This window comes from Schistocerca gregaria, chromosome 1 (genome assembly GCF_023897955.1).
Source record: "Schistocerca gregaria isolate iqSchGreg1 chromosome 1, iqSchGreg1.2, whole genome shotgun sequence".
In the NCBI taxonomy this organism is placed as follows: domain Eukaryota; kingdom Metazoa; phylum Arthropoda; class Insecta; order Orthoptera; family Acrididae; genus Schistocerca; species Schistocerca gregaria.
The window spans coordinates 1,020,410,801-1,020,426,918 of NC_064920.1; the positions used below are offsets into that span (position 1 = coordinate 1,020,410,801).

At 39.7% G+C, this 16,118-nt stretch overlaps 1 long non-coding RNA gene across 1 annotated transcript in view; it reads right to left on the minus strand.

Moving 5' to 3' along the window:
* The window catches only part of LOC126312899 (uncharacterized), a 779,944-nt gene that overhangs the window by 313,299 nt on the left and 450,527 nt on the right, over nt 1-16,118 (minus strand). Inside the window, exon 2 of the long non-coding RNA XR_007554860.1 lies at nt 10,808-10,869. This is a non-coding gene — a long non-coding RNA (uncharacterized LOC126312899). The remainder of the gene's footprint in view (nt 1-10,807; nt 10,870-16,118) is intronic.

Here is a 16,118-nt window from a genome sequence, read left to right on the forward strand (position 1 = left end):
CGGGTTATCCATGGCAACACCATCCACTTGCTCATAAAACTCCTCATACCACTGAAACGGGAGGCTATTGAAATTTATAAACATGAAGATAATTTTAATAGAAAAGAAGAGGCCTTGAAATTAAGCGAGATATGGACAGTGGCGTTACAGAATCGATAAGTGATTTTATCTATGACGGACTTTTATCGATAGTTACATTTTATCTGTGACTAGTTTTCCCTCTGCTACTATGTGCAAGCTAGACCACGCCCACATTCCTCGGTATTTAGGCCGCTCTCGAACGCTCGACTCGTCAGTTGGCAGGACTCAACAGGACCAGCCATACCTCTGAGGATGTCCAACGTAGTATTGGATGAAACGTTAGGAACAGAAGTATTCCGTGGACCGCGGCCATATAACCCGGAAGAATTATCAACAACAGTACCATCCGGTCATGAAAGCCTTCATTGTACGATGTAGCAACGTTGGAAGACGTTGATTTTATGTCTCCCTTATTGAAGCGTTTATAAGAAGGAATCCATATTACTAATCTGGATCCAAAAACGATTCGCAGGTTTGCCTGCCTAACAGCTTCCAGAGGCAATAAAAGGATGATTTCAAGTTTTTCGTGTAATTATTGACCGTATTTGAAAATATTAAATTCTTTCATAGTATATTCATTAGAAGGTATAATCTTATATTAAAAACTTAACAGGCTAAGGAAAGTATTATAGTGTTTAATGTTCAAAGATTAGCTCATCTATAACACAAGTGACTATATGGTATACGCCTATTTGGCCGCACACAAACATTAGTAACACACTAAATTTAGAAGCAAAGTCTAAGGAAGAAATATCACGATTGGAAATAAATGTATACAGGGTGATTTAGTTCCCCCTACCTATATGTTTTATGAAACTCGAAATGCCCTCAAAAACCTCACACAAGATTTTCTATTGTCTCGCTTGCTATGCAAGGAAGCGTATCCAACTGCAAAGTTTAAGTACTCTCAATTTCCTACAAAAAGGTCCTGATCATTTTTCCTGAAGGACTAATAGCTTTTGCATAGCGAGCGAGAGAATAGGTTTATGAAGGCATTCCGAGTTTCATAAAACTTATAGTTAACGACAATTAATCACCCTGTTCATTATTATTCTCAATCGTGAGATTTATTCCTTAGACCTTGCTTCTGAGTGTAGTGAGTTAGTGACGTTCGTCTCCGGCCAAATAGACATACAGCATATGGTCACCTGTATTACAGATGCGCTAATGCTTGAAAAATGCTTAGGTGGTAACTTTATTATTAGTCATCACCCTTACTGCTAATTTCAAAGCATCATCGTTTCTTCCTATTTTGCGATGGTGTTTTCTTCGCGGTTGTTAACAGAATTCATCCATTATCTGCCCCAGGAATTTATTTCCTTTCATCTCCGAATGACAAGTTCAACACTCGTGGCTACGTTAGCAGATGTCGAAGTAGTATATTCTTTACTGTAGTTCTGAATTTTCAATAGGCTTCATTCATTATCCATTCCTTTCAGTACCACATTATTTCGTACTACACCTGGAACATTAATATTTAATGGTCTGTAACATCAGAACCGAATTTTTTTGTTTTACCTTCGTTATTTCTATTGTCCGTCTTCACCAACTACGAACTGTGTTCGAGACAAATAATTTCATAACCATCTACGTCAGTTTTTGGTACCAGCTGATCTCTTTGGTTGGAGAAAGCTTTCTTAGACTTGTTGTGATATGCACCCTGGGAGAAAAGTTGTGAAACAAAATAAATGTTGGAGTTGAAACGACACCAAGCAGAAAACGTTAGTGATGTTACTCAAAATTTGTCGAAGTTGTCAACAAAAAATGCTAATAACTGTAAAGGCACTTTAAAGCCAAAAAATTAAACCGTCTTCTTTTAGATAATGGTTTTTCAACCACTTTGCAATATGATACTTCACTAACACGTAATGAAATCAGCCGTCATTACCCAATATTTGCTGCAGGAATAAAATATCAGATCTGGAAGTATTTTACTACTGTTGTTGTCGTTGAGAGAATCAATGAACGATAGTACTTGAATCATCTTCCAAGTGAGAAAACTGGGAAACTTAGCACCTGTAGATTAAATAATAATAATAATCTGTGGATGTTACACGAATAATTGCAAAATTTTGCTTCTGTGAGGATTCAAACCACCAAAATACTTTATAAAAAAAGCTTGTCCCGTTGTAGGCTGTAATGTAAACGTGTGTAATACGTGACATCATGCATGTGGTTGTAAATGACTTGTGATCGAAATTAGCAAATCATACGATTTAAATAAAAAACGTTTACATTACAACCTACAATGTACCATGTTTTCTTCTGTAAACTGATGCCTTTGGCGTAAAATAAGTACGTTGAACTTCTTAGGTCCGAGAAACGGTAGTACAGTTTTCACTCCGTTTTTCGAAATAAATCTTTATTACGTCCTTGACGAATACTGGAATTTCTTGTGAATCGTAACTCAAGAACGTACAGCATTGAGAAATGTATTTCATGCTGTTGCAGCTTTATCCTGGTAAGTTTAATAAGGAACGTAGTCTAAAGACAGCCTTTTTATCCCTTAATTTAAAATTTGCGACGAAGGCAAGAATTACTCGTGTAACTTGGTCTTCAATAAGGGACCAGCCTTTCACTGGGAAGAAAAGCGGGTCTCCTTCGCAGTTAACTGAGAACGTCCTCTCTGGATGCTCGTCAGGGCTCCCTTAATTCAGACTGTTGTCGAAGAGCGAGTTGTCTTTGCTGCCTAGCTCCTCGCAGGCTTTTGAATGTATCGAGGGGACTTTTGAATGACGCAACGAACAAAACAACGCCAAGTTCCCCCCTCCTCCCCCCACGTCCCCCCTCCACCACCTCCCCCCACCGCTGCATTCTGTTTCCCTGCTGGCGCTGAGCGCACGGGAAGGAAGCGCCATTGTTCTACGCCCACGCAAAGCGCCGCTCGTCGAACCATTGTCCAGCTACCACTGGCGCGCGGAGTCGGTTACGCAACCATACTTTTTGGGCAGAGCAACAACCCGTAAGCCGATTGGTTCACGTGACTGACTCATCTGTTCAGGGAACGAATCATACAGGGCTCGCACACTCAAAGCCGTAATGACGTCACCAAACGATTACTATGCGCCTCTGCATACCACAACCCATACGAATTAATTAGTATGTGGAGTCCCATTGCAAGTATTGTAATCGGCCGTTGGAGTTACAAGAATTTAACACGGGAATAAAGGCCTTTCAAACGAGCACTGGAACTATTCCGGCACTGTGAAATACTCATGTGTTTACGTGCCGCTTCCAGGTAACATCGTTACACGTATAATTTCTGTTAAATTGTTCTCTTGCTTACATAATCGTTAAATATCATAACTCACTATTTCAATTTCTCACGAGCATTTCATGGGACTATAAACTGACGGTACAAGTTGTTCTCTCCCAGCACTCGTCTAAAGACCTGAGTACGAAGGCACTTATTGGATATCAGTTGCTGAGTCTACGGAAAAGAGATTACATTTGGGGAACCTACTACTGTGTTGCTATAACTATTAGGTTGGTGAGTAAGCTCATGGTGCTTTTGTTTTTTATGTTGGTATCAAGATTGCTATTTTTCATTTGTTGTTCACGTTGCTTTTTTTGTTTACGTATTGTCAAATTGTCATTTGCAGATAGTGAGTGGGCCAACAACCTTGCCGCAGTGGTAACACCGTTTCCCGTCAGATCACCGAAGTTAAGCGCTGTCGGACTGGGCTAGCCCTTGGATGGGAGACCATCCTGTCTGCCGAGCGCTGTTGGCAAGTGGGGTGCACTCAGCCCTTGTGAAGCAAACTGAGGAGCTACTTGATTGAGAAGTAGCGGCTCCGGTCTCGGAAACTGTCATACGGCCGGGAGAGCAGTGTGCTGACCACATGCCCCCTCCATATCCGCCCGCATTCATTGACGCCCATGGTCTGAGGATGACACGGCGGCAGGTCGGTACCATTGGGCCTCCATGGTCTGTGTGGGAGGGGTTTAGGTTAGTTTAGATTTTAGATAGTGAGTGGAGCTGTAGACACTAGGAAATTGACTGCTAAGAGGAGAAATAAGAATATTTCCGGCATGTGTCTGAGTTCAGTAGAGGGGTGACAGCAGCGGAAGCAGCCAGAATCCATTGCACGGTGTAAGGGGATAATGCCATTTGACAGAGCACGGCAAGAAAATGGCTTTCTCGTATTACGGATGGTAGTTTCGACATCAGTGACTCTCCAAGTTCAGGAAGACCTTCCGGGCTTGATGAAGATCGTTTAGACGCTTTAATCCACAATGATACACATCCGTGTAGTCGATAGCTAGCAGCTGTGATGTACTGTGGTTATACCTCCATCGTGTGACATTAGCATGCAACAGAGCTGGTTCGAAAATCGGATTTTTTGGTACCGCATGCTCTAAGCCAAAATCACAAAAATCAGCTGGTGACCATATGTTAACCTCTGCTTGCTCGTCAGCAATTGGTTCCTGAACAACACCGACCATTCCTCTCCTGTATCGTTATTGATGACGAGAAATGGTATCCATATGCTAACATAAGGAAAAGAAAGAAATGGTTGAGCCCAAATTAGGTAGCAACTTTCCGGGCAAAGACCTGTGCGCATACACAGAAAATAATGTTATGCTACTGGTAGAACTGCAACAGCAACTGCTGACATTGACTGTCAACAATCGAGACGTCTAGCTGACGTAATCCAAAAACATGGCGTGAAATGATGATACCCCACGATAATATCTGCCCGCATTCTGGAAGACTGAAGGAAACCACTAGACAGGAATTCGGTTTGGAAGTTATTCTGCTTCCACTTTATTCATCTGATCTTGCAACTTGAGAGTTTCACCTTTTCCACTCTCTATCGAACAACCTTGAAAGAAATTCCTTTCTGGATAAATATGTGGTCCGAACGTATCTCGAGATTTCTACAGTCATCGAATCGAAAAATTACCACATCTTCGGCAAACTGTTCTAAATAGTGAATGACAGTCTATTATTGAAGTTAAAGTCCCCAATTCGTGTACTGTTGTGTTTATTAAACTAATATAAACGAACTTATGCTTCAACCCAATTATTTTAATGTTCCGCCTACTCCCAACAAATAAATATATGCCCAATTGTATAGACATTTACAGAAGAACTGTAAATTCGTGTAAAACGCGAAATAGTCCAGGCAGACATAGCCAGGGTATTCGAATGGAAAACTCAGGGAAAGGTACGGAACTTGTCAACTTACAAACAAATCTGCGAACTGCGGATGACGCTCTGATTACGCTGTTTTCATAGGCTATTAATCAACTGAAATGGTCGATTTGTCAAGACCAAAGCGATACCGTTGCAGCCGAGTATATTTTTTACGAATCTAGATCTTTTTAAACATATTTCTTATGCTGAAACTTTTATTTTACGACAGGCTCGATATAAATTTTGCTATGTGAAAGCTTGTTTTCATATTGTACTTAACTGCATTAACTTAGACAGAATCATGATTTTACCACCTGAAGATTTCTGAGGACTTCCGATTGCAGCATATAATACAGATCTTACTTGTTATATCCAGGCACATGAGGGCCATTTTTTCACATTTCAATGAGGCAATTTGTCACCTAAATTATTAAAAAACTTTTCTGAAAACAAGATCGAAAAGACAAGAATGAAACTATAAATACCTTTATAAGAACATGAATGAACAAAAAAATCTGGATCTTGTTTACGATAGGGCCAAGGGCACTTAGAATTTCAATATGACATGCTGCAGCACATAAAAGCGTTTGAAACCCTGTTCATTTCACATGTCGTGTATGTGAGCAGTCAACTGTCAGTTACAGACATTTCAAATGGACTTTATTCCCTGCAGCGCCACAATTTTCACATAGAATGTGTTTAATTAATCACGAGTGGGACCTGTTTAACGAAATCATTAATTTTATTTTGCACTTCATTCTTTGCTGTAGTGCTGCGTATAATTTCCCAACAACCAGGTGAACAAGGGAACAAAATGTATTCTGCCCCTCGATATCGCTTATCGATTCGTTTAAATGTTCTCAGCGAGAGCTGGAAGGAATTTTTAGTGCTCAATTTCTGTACTCTAACCCATTAATTGACGTATTACATTGCCTTTTTCAGACCAAGTGAATTATACCGGCTTTGGTAAATACTTAAAATTTGAAGCTGTTGATTGTTGCCCTGATTTTTATCGCTGTCGGTCTTCCCGTCCTCAACTATTCCCTATTCCTTTCGAGCACACACCATCCAAACACTGACTAACACCATCCTCCCCTACTCTCTCTCTCTCTCTCTCTCTCTCTCTCTCTCTCTCTCTCTCTCTCTCTCTCTCTCACACACACACACACACAAACACACACACACACACACACACACACACACACACACACACATACGCGCACGCACAAATTCCATGTAGCTCTTTCTTTTTCCGTTAACGATACTTCGTAAGCTGCATTCTGTCTAGCACAAGGTCAATCTCTCACAGCCTAATGATTGCCCTTTCTAGAAATATTCAGTTCGCAGGTCGCTATGATCATAACGTTTTGTCCACTTTTGTAACTGGAAATAATTCCCTGATACCCATACATACGAGGTGTGTTCAAAAAATTCCTGAACATCAGAACATTCGAAATTTATCGCCAATGGTGTGTTAGAGTGAAATGCGGTTGACAAACTGTACACGCCTGTGTTTAACATGTAACTGCCGGAAGTTTCATTGTTGTATATGTGCCAGTTATTGTTCATTGCTGTATTGACTAGAACATTGTGTTGCCCAGTTAGCGAATTTTGAGATGGCAGAGTTAGATGAGGAAAGCGTCTACATAAAATTTAGGGTGAAACTCAAGAATATCTTTACTGATAAACACCAATTATGCAGGAAGCCTACAGTGATGAGTGTTTAAGCCGTACTAGGTGTTACAAATAGTTCACATGGTTTAAAAATTGCCGGACGGAAGTTAAAGATGAGCCTTCTTTAGAAATCAATTTGACGTCTATAGACAACGCTCATGGTAGGAACGTCAACGAGATTGAACATGCCAATCGAAGACTGACTGTCCGAGTGATACACGTAGTGTTACTGCCAAGTTCGTCCGACGGGTCATGAGTCAAGATCAGAAAGAACCCCCGGAATCTGTGAAATGTTTTTGGATAGCGAAAATGTGTACGAGATGTTCCCTGAGAGAATCGTAACGGGTGATGAGACGTCGGTCTGCGGTTATGGTGATGACACCAAAGATCAATCTTCGCAGTAGTTCGGGAAAGGTTACCCAAGACCAAAAGAAGCTAGTCAAGTCAGATAAATCGTCAAATGACAATTTTCTTTAACTCTGAAGCATTAATTCAGCATGAATTCGTGCCAGAGGGACAAACTGTTAATAGATGTTACTATCGGGACGCCTGTGAGAAAATGTGAGAAGGAAACGGCGTGAAATGTGGCGAGACAATTCATGGCTCCTGCATCATTTCTCTCCTCACGGGAGAGGAATTCGCGGGAGGGGGGGGGGGGGGGGGGGAGTCAAACAAGTCATCAGAAGATTACTGACTCAAAAACTAAAAATTTAAAATAAGCCATATATCTTTTTCAGTATCAATTGACCATGGTCACGTGTCTATATGGTTAAAGCAATTGGCATACCAATTCCGTATCCTGCATTTTACGGATAGAATGAACTACTAACTGGTTTCTAAGCAAAGTTCGCTATCAGATGTCGGAAACAGAATGAAAGTTGCCATTCTAAATCAGACATAATTTCAGAATAATAATATATTGCTTTCAACCTTGAGAAATAAAAGTCTGTTTTAAATTTCTTTATATTTAGAACGCAAAGTGAAAAGGGACTCAGGCGAGAACATAGTAGCTGCACCAGTCACAATCACCGTAAAGCTGCCTACCGTTATTTATGAATAAAACTACAAATTACGTCACTAGACAGTTTTCATAAACAATATTTCTTTAATACGAACTATTTGACAGGTGACCAATTCAGTGTCTAGTATATGAATGTTAAAACTTCAGTATCCCACTTCTTTCCCTACTGATTTTTGTGGACCATTCTTTTAAACGTCACTGTATCCCCATCATTACTAAATTGTGGTCCGAGACTATGTCTTCTCCCGCCTACACTTCACAATCCAGTAATGAATTCTGGAGTCTCTGCCTGACCATGATGTAATCCAACTCAAGGCTTCCCGTATTTGAGCCTTAACTACAAATTCTCCTTTTCTGTTGTTTGAACAGTCTTTTCGCTATTAGTGGTTGAAATTTTTTGCAGAACGTGTGCCGCGAATTTGTTACGTGGTGTTGTCGGCAGCCACTCTCCTAACGTTAGTAGAAGAGCGCGAGACGTTAATGTGCTGTGACTTGCCCTGCTTCGAATGCGTCACATTTTCCGAAGTCAGCGCTAAGACCACGCTTGTATGACCTGCACGTCTTTAACAGTTAGCGCGGGGTGCAGCGGGTTTTGGCGACAGGCGAGGTTGGTGGGTCGCGCTTCGTTTGTAGGTGTGCCGGAAGTCGGAGTCTAGGGCGGGATAGCAAACGAATCGGGGGAGGCAGTTGTGGCATTCAGTTTCTGGACAGAGAGGATGTAGTTTTGGAAAAGCCGAGAGTGAGAGCCTCGACGACATGGTACGGTGCGGTACTGTCGTCTACTACCGCTCAGCATGGGCCGTGGTCGCTATGAGGACCAAGTGTGTGAATCCAGGGGAGGCAAAGGAAGGAACTCCCGTATGGCAAAGGAAGCACTAGCTGAGTGCTTTAACACTTGACAGCTGCACTCTATTGGTTTAGGGCTTTGATACAGTGCGTTTTGTTCTGATCGAGTGATGCAATGGGTGTACTGGCTACCAAACAACATTACGCAGAGAGGTCCATGGATACTGTGTGACAAGGTATGGTTGCTCACTGAAGGCACACTGGACATGCAACTGTGTTCTCTGTGTGTGAGAGGTATTTTACCTATTAAATTACACAGCGTGAGTGTGATTAAGTGGACTACACAAGGAAGTGGTTTTGTTTGAACTAGGCCTTGAATGTAACCAATTTTTTGATGCAGTTTGCACTAAGCAAAACACCTTCTTATTTGTTGTTTTGAGAGTGATCAACATGTTATTTTGTAGGAACTCAGGGAGTTATTTTCGTATCTTATATTTCCTTTCTTTGGTCGAGGACCATGCAATGTAATTGTATGTGTTGTTGCTTGCTTATGTATCCTGCCACAAGGATTTGATATTAATTCTGTTTATTATGCGGAAGATATTTGAAATGTATTTTTTAATTTGAGCCCTGCTGAAGGATCTAAACGGTGCTACAGAATAATATTCTGTTTCACTCTTCTTGTTGAACTGTTAGTTATACAATTTCATGTTTAATGAGAAAACTGTTAAATTGAACCCCACATCTGCGCAGTACTTTGCCCTCACTCCAAACAAACCATAATTTGCAAAATCAATTACTTTTCCTTCTTTCTCACTGTTACTACCAAGCCCATAGGCTCCCAAGCCTCAGTCTTCAATTCCTTTCGTAACTACAGTGCTCCAATCCCACACGATTATTACGTTACTGACTCCCTTTACATACCGAATTACCTTTGGCTCTTCATCTTATGCTACTGAATATGGCATGTGCACCTGAACTCTATCACTGACCTGTTCACAGTAAAACACCCCACTCACTCCCCCCCCCCCCCTCACCTTCCCACCCACAGCGTAATCTTCTCATGTTGTGTCATCTTTCACTGCCGTTGATATTACCCAACATTCTTCTCACCAGAAATCCTTATCTTTTCTTCCATTTCTCTTCACTATATCTAGATTGGACTTTTCCATTCATCCCAGCGATATGAATGGGGGACAAATTCGGAATATTTTTTTAATGGTGACATCGTCACAGTTTCCAGGCCAAATTTCCTGTTGATACTCGTTATATGTCATTAATCCATTCACTTCCACTGCCTTCTGTATGTTCATCATACTGATGACTGCTGTTTCTTCCCTCCTTTAGAGGCAGTTTCCCACGTCAAAGGGACAAGTGGTTCCCTTGAATTTGTTCTCAGTGCAAGCGCTGTTAGGGACTGCATACAGGACCCAAAACGATTACAGATCGAGAAGATAAGTATGTCGACAATTGTGGGTGAAATCTTATGGGACGTAACTGCTAAAGTCATCAGTCCCTAAGCTTACACACTACTTAACCTAAATTATCCTAAGGACAAAGACACACACGCACGCTCGAGGGAGCACTCGAACCTCCGCCGGGATCAGCCGCACAGTACATGACTGCAGCGCCCAGACCGCTCGTCTAATCCCGCGTGGTGTTTCTGAACAAGAATTATAACGTTCCATGATATGTATTTCTCACTACTTATAGTTTTGGTGTTTCTCTTGCTGTATTCAAAGGTATTTTATGCAAACTCAACTATACAGAAAATAGTATATTTCTGTAACCAGAATGGCGACCACTGACAGTATTTACTGTTAGTTCTCACAGTATGGCACAGAGAAATTTCTGCAAGGAGTGGAACATAAGGCATTAACTTGCAGTCTATCCCACAAGAACAAACCGTTGCAACAGTCAAACTTTAATAATATTAGTAATACTCATCTGACGAAATGGGCTAATCAGAAGACAAGATAAAATAATCATTCCTTTGTTGCATAATCTTGTTTTAGAAGATAATGTTTGATGACAAGAAATGTTAAGTAAGGAAATAGCTTCTCTTTAACTAGATTAAATTCTGTATGGATTATTCAATTACATACCTTCCCTCGGAAATTTTGCAGCATGTGATGCAATTGTTTTACTGCACAAAATCTGACTGCAACTGAAAAAAATATAAATTGTATTTTAATTTTTTGAAATAATTCTTGAAGTTAAAATGAAACATTCATAAATTAAATAGGTCACATATATATGGATATAATTCTACCAATATCACCAACTACTTCAGATCATTAAATAGTTTGGATCAAACACAAGAACATTGGAAAGTTGTACAATGAGGCACATAAAGAAAACTTCGGAAATGAACATGAAGAGTTGGAGTTGGATTGTTTGATTATGTATTTGAACTGTGTTTGTCAAGCAATAGATTCACACAACACATATAAGGTTAGTAATATGGTTCAATAATAGCTATTTTATGGGTATTCTTAAACTAATTACACTTTTAGTGACTCCAGGATGACAGTGCATTAATGGATCAAATTTTTGTTCTGAAGGAGTGTAACAAGAAGAGTCATCGATAACATATAGATATAGTATTTTGTGTGGTTCTATAGCTTATACATCTAGACACATTCACTTTAGTGTCATGCTCATTTCGGCATAGGAAACAATGATTCTATAATGACCGTGAGTTAGCAGCGAAAAAGGTATTTGGATACTCATATCTCGTATATAATAAATTTATGAGTGGCATTAAGCGTTTTGCTAGAGAATGGAAGACGAAATGGAAACAATAAACTGAACTACTCATATGTTTTAAAGCTAATGTTATTCAAACTTGAAAATGCTTTTGTATAACTTCTGGTGTTATATATATATGTCCAGAAACACAGTGAGTGTTCACCTACTCCTACTAATATTGCATATTTTTAATATTCCTTTCCGCTAAGTGAAGTCGACATATACATCATATTAATGATTTATGATTAAAATATTTCCGTTATGAGATGTTAATATAATTTGGACATCTAACTGACGATGCTTTTGCTTTCATTGCTTATTTTCAGATTATATTCTTTCCAATTAATAATGATTTTATGTAAACTTTCCCTCAAATTATATTGTAAAATTAATATCTTATTTATTTGATTATTAATATTATTATTTGGTTGTTAATATTAATAGCGCTAAAAATTTAGAAGAATTCTATTACATTCAGATTTTCAGTGTACTCAATGCAGTGTACCACCTGCTTTACACACACAGGAAAGGAGGTTTTTCATACAGTAAAAAAAGAGTATTAATGAAGTACATAAACATCCAGAAAGATTCGGCATGTTCGTGGATATTTTGTGAATGACACCATCTTTATTTATACATGCTTGTACGTATCAATCTAGATGGCTGTATTCACAAAATGATGAATAATTAAATCTATCTGATTATCGAGATATGTAACACCGTATCAGAAAACGTATTGCTATATGGACATCGCAAATGAAAGCAGGAGAGTGGAAATTTCTAAACGTATCAGCTTTTACACAAGTATTTTTTTTCTTCATACATTTTGGTTCACATCTTTATTCATAATGCAGGTAAATACTAATTACGCTGAATAAGAATTAAGTGATTTCAGTGTGCTTCTGTTGCTCAGTGCATATGTCAGTTTTATGGAACTTAAATTTCTGCCTTTGCGTTAAGGACATGAAAAAAAGTGTTTTGCAGCGTTGTTGCCTTCTCATTTTCGACCAATCGCCCTGTTTTTGCTTAATATACCTTGTGGTTACATGACCTGTTATATGAGCTTTCCCACAGGGATCAAGCCACAACCCGGCTCAAGCCACACAGAGAAGTCGCCCTCGCAGGGGCCAGCGGCCTCGACGCCACGTGGCTGGGAAGGGCCTATTCCAAATGGCCGCTTGTTTTACGTCGCGCTCACGACGCCAGTGTCCCAGCGCTATCTTTTCCGTCCACAGTCGCAGAGTCTTCTTTCTCGCCCCGACAGTATAAGCGGCCTCTCGGTAAATCTCGGCCGCACAAACCGAATTGTAGAGCCGGTTACAGCGCGAATGGGGTCAGCCTTATAAACAAACAACACGACAGCCATAGCTAGAGGAAACCGGCGGTCCAGTGATGCGTAACAGCGGACGACAGAGGGCACAATGAAGCATGCTAAGAGTGTTAAATCTCCGCTCTGGACGACTTGTTTACTGCTTTCTTCCCCGACCAGGCCATTTGAGTTTGGACGTAAATTACGCGCGACTGTCTCCTATACGGTGGCTGTAAAGTTCTGGATAAAACTTTCTGGCAACCATTAGTAACGACACAAAATGTCTTTAAGTTTCTGTCGTTCGTGCAACGATTGCGAGACTTACTGCCTCTACCGTACGCTTGAGTGGTTTTTAAGGTCGTTCGTTTCTCATTTCCTTTTTGTCGAAGAGTAAAGATTAGAACGATGTCGCCGTTCCGCGTTCATTGATAAAGGTAAGGAAAGTCTTCATAGCACGTAATATGTGAAACAGTAAACTTAATACTTCAAAGAAATTTGACGTTGATCTTTTATTAAATAGTAACAATGAGCTCTCGTAGAAATTTATCGAAGAGAGGCAAGTTTGAGGAATCACACAAAGCTCATTATATTTTAAATACCTCAATCCATTCAATGTTGCATAGATGGATTACTTGGACGCCGAAGTGAAAAGCAAATTTCATTATTAAATGAAAACTACTAATTCTATATAAATAATTTGTATATGAATGCTACGTATCTGATTGAACGGTCTTTCTTGTATTTAAATCGCTGTTATCCAATAAATAACGCATATAAAAATTTTGTTCCATTACCAATAATATTATACTGCATCTACTAAAACAGAGAAAAGAGTGGGTTGAAGAATCCGTGAATAGTAGCAAAAACAATCAGCAATAATTATATAAAAAGAACTTTCAATACACAAAGTTTTTACAACTGACTAGAAATTATAAAATGATTTTTACTACTCACGTGTAGATTTCGGACCCCATATAGATAATCCTGAATATATGTCCTTGTAAATTGTTAGTAGCAATGAAATTTTTTTTGTAACGTGGACCACATAGAATAGATAATAGTACAGATGTGAACAATTCATGCATCAATTCTGTACTGCATGCGTCCCGTGTTTTATGTGTTAAGTTCTGCAAGCATTTCATAGATTTTAAAAATTAACAGACACTCATTGTCAGAACAATCTATATGGGATTACAAACCTGTTTGGGTCTAGGATAAATTACTTATTATAAAAACGTCATACATTGAAAATTTTTTTATTTAAACAAATATTTTTTTAATCTCTTTTCTGTCTATTTCATAAATTTTGATGAAAGTGCAACAGAGACGTGTGATAAACTTGAACTTCTCGTCATCTTAGTCATACAATGCATTGTGTCCTCCTACGATAATCTTACGAAAACACCTAGAACATAAAAACTGGAGAGAATCGAACTCACATGTTGACTTACCAGGACCCACATTCATAAGTTGAACAGGAAAAGGGGGAAATAGCAGCGGCACACAAGATTTACTCTGCCACACACCAGATACGCAGTTGTGTTAATAATGCAGTGTCACTGAGTTCTGAGGTATGTTAACAGTTTCAAGTCTCTAACTCATCCGGATATTGTAGAGGTAAACAAAGTACCCTCTGCCATGCATCAGACAACGAAACGCGTTGATATTGCATTATCGTTCGATTCTGAATTATGTTTATAGTTCCAAGTCTTTACATAATCAGAAGGTTAGTTTAAAATCAACTGTAAGATTTGCACCGAACAAACAGACAAAAAGGTGTTACAAAAAGACTAATTGACACGTTTTTAAATGCCTGTAGCGCGTGCAGGGATAAACTTTAAAAAAAATGTTTTTTCATCGAGCTTAGCTACGTTAAAAATGCGATACAGTAGGATCACAGAGAATTATTGCTAAGATGCGTAACAATCTTGTGATAAATATAAGGTCTATATCCATAGCTCTCCCCCTTGCTGACGACTATGTCAGCAATAGATACAGGCAAATAAGGTAATTCTCATTTCTCCTGTATTATTACCTGAAAATCTCGTAATTTAGCTGACTAGTTGCTTCAACTACAATCTACTGCTTTGAGCTGTTTATACCATACAACGAAAATTTATTCCTCCTTCAAAAATTCTCATTCATAATGTGCAAGTCAACGACTAGAATAGAACTGCATTTACTTTGCTGTTGTAAAAATCTAAAATACAATAGAAATTGCTTCATTTGGCTTTACCTAGACTGTTTATGACCATGTGCAACGTTCTCCAAGCCCTTTGTATGGCCACTAAAAGCAGTACTGTCATACTAGTACTGTATTTCGATATTCGTATCAAAAGCTTTGCTTCTTTTGCAGTATATTTTACGGTTGCTAATATGTGAATGCAGAATAGATTCGGTATTCACTTCCAAAAATGTAAAATTATAAGGATGTTACTTTTTTCTGAATTTCGTTTTTCTTCGAATCAAAGCAATCGCCTTCCATGTATTTAACTCTCTTTAAAAGGTGTGCAAAAAATTGGGTGACTTGCCCATGCCGTCGTACTCGGTAATTGATTCAGAACCGAGCGAGGTGGCGCAGTGGCTAGCAAACTGGACTCGCATTCGGGAGGACGACGGTTCAATCCCGCGTCAAGCCACCCTTATTGAGGTTTTCTGTGATTTCCTTAAATCGCTCCAGGCAAATGCCGGGATGGTTCCTGTGAAACGGCACGGCCGACTTCCTTCCCCGTCCTTCCTCAATCCGATGACACCGATGACCTCGCTGTCTGGTCTCCTTCCCCAAATAACCAACCAACCAATTGATTCAGAGAGTGTGATATTGATGTTTGGTTTTGTTGGGCTCTCAACTGCGTGATCATCAGCGGCCCATACAAAGTCCCAATTTTTCACACAATACTATTTCTTTACTTAGTCCAGTTTAACCACTGTCACGAATGATGATCATAAAATGATGACAGCACAAACACCCAGTCCCCAGGCAGAGAAAAATCCCCAACCCGGCCTGGAATCGAGCCCGGGACCTGTGATCCAAAAACCAGCATCGCTAGGCACTAGACCACGAGCTGCGGACATTCAATGAGTGTCATATGCAGCATGTAAACATGAACATGCTCTGAAGGATTGTTATGTTATACTTTGAAAATTATTAAACTCTGTGGCAAGAAAGCGTTTACAACTGTTGCATGTTTCCAGATAACCAAGAAGCCTTAAGCCACGAGATCTTGAGCGACATCTACATACTGCTCTTTGTTTGGACGGTCACTGTAACATCAGGATATTGTGTAAGTCCGGAACCGCGCGACCGCTACGGTCGCAAGTTCGAATCCTGCCCCGGGCATGGATGTGTGTTGTGT